Source organism: Mesoplodon bidens (genome assembly GCF_964165515.1).
Source record: "Mesoplodon bidens genome assembly, chromosome: 5".
Lineage (NCBI taxonomy): Eukaryota > Metazoa > Chordata > Mammalia > Artiodactyla > Ziphiidae > Mesoplodon > Mesoplodon bidens.
Genome location: NC_138161.1, coordinates 40,847,017 through 40,853,707, shown reverse-complemented (window position 1 = coordinate 40,853,707; position 6,691 = coordinate 40,847,017).

Genomic DNA, 6,691 nt, shown 5'->3' with positions numbered 1-6,691 from the left:
GATAGCTTTGGATTGCACAGGATAAGTCTAGACATTTGTGATTAATTTTATTTATCAATCTGTTGATTAGGAAGTGTCCATATTTCCTCATATTAAACCGAAGCAAAGCCATTCTGTGCAATCTGATAGGTAGCACCTTTTGTTTAGCTTTTTCCAGAATATTGATCCTTTTTCTTTTCTACATTAAATGTGTTTCCTCCTCTTTTACTGAACAATGAATTTATTCCTACATCTGTATCTTTCCCAAATACTCAACCTCCTCTTTAATTTCTCTTATGATTTTGCTTTACTCAGATTATGCCTTCAATATATGAAATACCCTTATGCTATTCTTTATTTGAGTGAATTTGCTTATGTTCTTTTGTTTCCTTTGCAAAAAGGAAAAGGAAAAAATGAGAAACACATCCTGATATATCCCAGGTTCTTAGGCAAATGTAAGATCTGTTTTAAGTCCTTCAGAGATTATTGCCTGAAAATCCCACTAAGAGTTAAAAATTTTAAGAGCAATATAAGTTTGTGATGCAACAATGACCAAAATTAGGGCAATATAAAATTTACAATATCTTTCACTTATATTTCTTCATTTGTAATTCACAACAAATTGAAGTAGGTTGAGTAGAAGGAATCTAGGTTCAGAGAATATTAGTGAATTACTTATGATCATACCATATTAATAAAAGCTCAAGGCACAAACTTGCAACTAGTAGATAAATAAGTTCTGGAGATCTAACGCACAGCAGAGTGACCACAGACAACAATGCTGTATTATAAACTTCAAAGTTGCTAAGAGAATAGATCTTAATCGTTCCCATCACAAAAAAAGTAATAATAATTATGTGACATAATATAGGTGTTAGCTAATGCTACAGTGGTATTGCAATATGAAAATGTATCAAATCAAAATGTTGCACACCCTAAACTTAGTGTTATATGGCAATTATTTTTCACTTAAAAATAATTCAAAAATTTGTGGGGACTTCTCTTGTGGTCCAGTGGTTAAGAATCTGCCTTTCAATGCAGGGGACGCAGGTTCAATCCCTGATCAGGGAACTAAGATCCCACATGCTGTTGGGACAACTAAGCCCGTGCACCACAACTATTGAGCCCTTGCTCTCTGGAGCCTGCACGCTGCAGCTGGAGAGAAACCCACACGCCACAATGAAGATCCCTCCTGCTGCAGCTAAGACCCGATGCAGTCAAATAAATTAATTAATTTTAAAAAATTCAGAGCTTTTTTTTCTGAAACCATATGCTGGACACTAGTGAACAGTATCTATGTAACACTTTATACTTTGTAGTTTGGAATAATTTGAAGTATTGTATCTTCCCAAAGCTTAGTATACTTTATATCAACATACATTAGGATAGAAATAAAACTGTCCTGAAACTATTTCAAATGTTTCTTTGTTGGGGGCTGGTGAGGATAGAGCACCTTCCAATTATTTTAAATAGTATTCATATATTCATAGCTTCTAAAGCTGAAATGTAAATCCTTGCTTTGCTCCCAGAATTTAGGATTCAGGAACTGTGAAAATATAAGAATACTCACTGCTGTTGGCACTAGGACCTGATTCCTGTGACAGTGGTTTGACAATCCCACTTATTCACTAAAACAATATTTCAATCAATGACAAGGGAAGTATTTTTCTTTGTCATTAAATTTTTATTTTTGCAGAACTACACTTCTGGAGAGTTTAATTAGTAATTTTGTAGTCTTTACACAGTTTTCAAGGATTTAACAACTAGTATTCCCATGCTTATCCAAAATGTATCTTAAGTTTTTTGATAGATGTTCAATGGAAGAGATACAAGGAATAAGTAATGTAGTCCCTTGCCAAGGGCATCAAGACATTTCATTCCTTGCTAAAGTGATGCAGAATACATTTGCATGAATAAATGCCAAAATACTCTATCTTGAAATGACTGATTTGGTCCACGCTCTCATTTTTTCCCCCATGAAACTTAGATTAGCAAATAAAATTCCCATCTCCTGAATTACTGCCATCTCTGGTACTTGGTTTCTTTATTAACTGTATGAACTTTACCCAGAGTCATTTTCATTATTTTGATTCAGATCTCAATTTGAAAATTTACATGACAAAAGCACCGTTGGTGGTAACTAAAATATACTTAAATTTTAAAATACTTCTTCAATATATTTTGGTGTAAAATAATAGTGTTGTAATTCAAAAACGAGACTCAGAGATCATGTTCTTCCTCAACAGGTAAAAGAATAAAACTATGTTTTATCTTAAGTAATGCTTATTAACTGCCTCTTTATCAGATGATTTAAAAATGTACAAAGATACAAATTTGATATTTGTAGGATATAGAAGAAATCACTGTCTTTTTTGTGTGTGTGTGTGTGGTACGCGGGCCTCTCACTGTTGTGACCTCTCCCGTTGCGGAGCACAGGCTCCGGACGCGCAGGCTCAGCGGCCATGGCTCACGGTCCCAGCCGCTCTGCGGCATGTGGGATCTTCCCGGACCGGGGCTCGAACCCGTGTGCCCTGCATCGGCAGGCGGACTCTCAACCAGTGCACCACCGGGGAAGCCCAAAATCACTGTCTTTTAAAGATAAAGATATTTCTAGTAATAAAATGATTAATATGTATATGGAAATCATCTAAATGCAAATCAATACTTGAAATTTGGCCACAGATATTATATTAGTTCATTAATGTGTAATCATGAAATTATTCTCATATCTTTAAATATTATTTTCAGTTATAATAAAGAACAAAATTTTAAACAAGAATTCTAAGATAAATTTAGTGATTATAGAATTTACCCAAATTTATGAATATAAATCAGAAGACAACATAATGTTTGCTCTTAGAAGGCTATTATATTTCCAGATACCAATGATGAAATCTCACTTAAAAGAGAACTTTTGCCAAAACTCTGAGGTTACTATTCTGATATTAAGAAAAAAATTAAGTATCAGAGAAATTGGTACAATTCAAATAAAAGGCACCTACTAACAGTTGTAAGTTAAAATAAAATTGAGGTTATTTCTCTTAGAAGAGACATTTATGTTTGAATTTTATGTATGCAAAAGAATTTGAAAGCAGAGTTATTTCTCTAGTTTGGTCCAGACCCCAGTAACATTATTGCTACTAGTTAGTAAATTAGCTTATGTAATCTCATGACAGCAAGGGGATGAAAGCTTAGCTTATGAAATCTCATGACAGCAAGGAGAGCTAGACATACAGAATCCATGCTGGTCTCTGGTAGACTCTGCCTGCTTACCTCTGCATATCAGTCTCTTTACCTGTTGAACTCAGTGGAGATGTAAGAGTCTCATTGTGACCTTTGGACTGTGAGGCTGCTTTTGCTGCTCTGGACCCAGCTAATGGACCCAGCCATTGGCTTCAGTCTTGAACCCCCTGCCCTTGGCAATCTTAAGGAATTCATGGACCCCTGTAGAACACATGTGGGGGGTGTACCTCAGTCAGGGTCATCTGTCTAGATCAGCACTTGTTACTAAAGTAATAATGTAAACCACAAATATGAACTACATATGTTATTTAAAATTTTCTAGTAGCTACACTAAGAAAAACTAAAAAGAAACAGGTAAAGTTAATTTAAGTAAGATATTTTCTTTTTTCCAGTAGATCTAAAATACTATCAAACCAACAGTAATCAATATAAAAGACTAACAAGGAGACATTTTACTTTATATTTTCTTACTAAGTATTCAAAACACAGTATGTATTTTACAATTGTGGCCTGGATTAGTCTAGCCTAATTTTAATTGTTTAAAAGCCACATGTGGGACTTCCTTGATGGCACAGTGGTTAAGAATCCACCTGCCAATGCAGGGGACACGGGTTCGATCCCTGGTCTGGGAAGATCCCACATGCTGTGGAGCAACTAAGCCTGTGCGCCACAACTACTGAGCCTGCACTCTAGAGCCTGCGAGCCACAACTACTGAAGCCTGCACGCCTAGAGCCTGTGCTCCACAACAAGAGAAGCCACCGCAGTGAGAAGCCGGTGCCCCACAACAAAGAGTAGCCCCTGCTCACCACAACCAGAGAAAGCCCGTATGCAGCAACGAAGACCCAATGCAGCCATAAATAAATAAATTTATTAAAAAACAAAAAGCCACATATGGTGAGTGACTCCCATATTGGACAGTGCATATTTAAACATCTTTCCCAGCCAAGTAGCTATATCACTCCTGTATCATGATGGATTAATGGGCACTGGGATAGGCTGTGTGCCTTGGGTACTGGGACAATGGGCCACTACCCCCAGTGTTTTGAATTCATTTATACCTATTTAATGCTTTGATAGGAGTCACACCCCAACAATTCCATCAACGTATTTGGGACACTGAGCCTGACTTCATCACTCCATCTCTTCCTTTACCTGTGTCTCTGTCTCCACCAACACAGAAGTGTCCTCATTTCCTTCCTAGCTGCGTGGGGGCTCCTTTATATCCCATTCTGAGTTCTGTCCACCAGTGTGGTCTGACATCACAAGCCCTGGATTTTTACTTGCTTATATGACTGTAAGGAATTTATAAAGCACATTTCTCTCTCAAAAACATCTGGCTATTAAGACTATAGGGATTCAAAAACCCTATTATGATAATCTTCCTTTCTCTTTGCATTCTGATTTAACAATCTTCTCTGAGGCAAATAGATGCATCTGGACAGTGGTGTGCTGATAGTTAACAAACGTGCTTTTTTTTTTTTTTTTTTTTTTTTTTTTGCAGGGAGTAGTGTGTTGATTTGTAGTGAGTGCCTATTTCTGTTGTCTAAAAACCATGCTCCCCCACTGAGCTGACATGAGGTCATTATTAAAGCCAGGGACGAAAGGAGATGAGAAATATCATAAATATTTGTACCCTACAGATACAGTCGTAGTAAGTAACCTTAAGAATATAAATATTAATGAAAAGTAGTAAAATTAAGAGGGAGGAGTTTTGAGTTCTTATTACCCTTGTTTTTAATATAATTTATTCACATATAGATTTATATAATTTAATTTCTAACAATCAACAGTTTACATGATTCCTGAAAATTGGTTTAACCATCAGCTCCTGCAAGCCAGTACAAGTCAGATCCAGCATACTACTTACTCTAAATCACTAGAGGGAAAAGATATGTAAAGAAATGTCAATACTGTAATGAACATGGGAACACAAATATCTCTTAGAAATACTGATTACTATTCTTTTGAATATATACCTAGAAGTGGGATTGCTGGATCATTTGGTAGCACTTTTTTTAATTTTTAAAGGAACTCCATACTATTTTTCATAGAGGTTGCACCATTTTACTTTCCCACCAACAGTGTACAAAGTTTCCAGTTTCTCCATATCTTCACCAACACTTATCGTCTGTTTTGTTGATAACAGCCGTCCTAACAGATGTGAGGTAATATCTTATTGTAGTAATAATTTGCATTTTCCTTTTGAGTAATGAGGTTGAGCATTTTTTTTATACCACCCGTCCACCATTTATATGTCTTCTTTGGAGAAATATCAGTTCAAGTCTTTTGCCCATTTTAAAAATCAGGCTATTTGGGTTTTTTTTTTTTGCTTCTGAGTTGTAAGAGTTCCTTTTATCAGATATATGCTTTGCATATGTTTTCTCCCATTCTGTAGGTTGCCTTTTCCTTCTCTTGATTGTTTCCTTTAGTGTGCAGAAGCTCTTTAATTTGATGTAGTCTCACTTGTTTATTTTTGTATTAATGCCTATGCTTTTAGTGTCATATCTAAGAAATCATTGCCAAGACTAATGTCAAGAAGATTTTCACTTATGTTGTTTTCTAGGAGTTTTATCATTTCAGGTCCCATGTTTAAGCCTTTAATCCATTGCAAGTTGATTTTTCCCCATTGTATATTCTTGGCACTGTTGTCAAAAATCAGTTGACCATATATGCACAGGTTTATTTCTGGATTTTCTATTCTATTTCATTTGTCTATATATCTGTCTTATGCCTGTACCATACTGTTTTAATTACTGTAGCTTTAATATATTTTGAAATCAGTAAGTGTGTGATGCCTCCAGCTTTGTTCTTATTTCTCGTGATCACTTTGTCTATTCTGGGTCTTTTGTGATTCCATATGAATATTAGAATTGTTTTTCATATTTATGTAAAAAATGACATTAGAATTTTGATCACTTTGGGTATTATGGATATTTTAACAATATTAAGTCTTCTAATCCATGAACATGGGATGTCTTTACATTTATCTGTGTCTCTTTTTATTTCTTTCATCAACATTTTGTAGTTTTCAGTGTATGAGTACTGTGTTGAACAGAAGTGGTGAAAGTGAGCACCCTTGTCTTGTTCCTGATCTTAGCGGAAAAGTTTTCAATTTTTCCTCATTGAGTATAATGTAACCTTTGGGCTGTCATAAATGGACTATATTATGTTGGAGTACATTTCTTCTATACCTAGTTTGTTGAGCATTTTTATTATAAAAAAGTATTGAATTTTGTCAGATGCTTTTTCTGCATGTATTGAGATGATCATGTGATTTTTATCTTTCATTATGTTAATGTAATGTACCACATTTATTGATTTGTGTATGTTGAACCATCCTTGCATCCCAGGGATAAATCTCACTTGGTCATCACTTGGTCGTGCTTTAGACCATGGCCATAACTTAGCACTGAGTTAGATAAGACAGGTTGTTAAAATACTCCTTGGAGTTAAAATTTACTCTGGGTC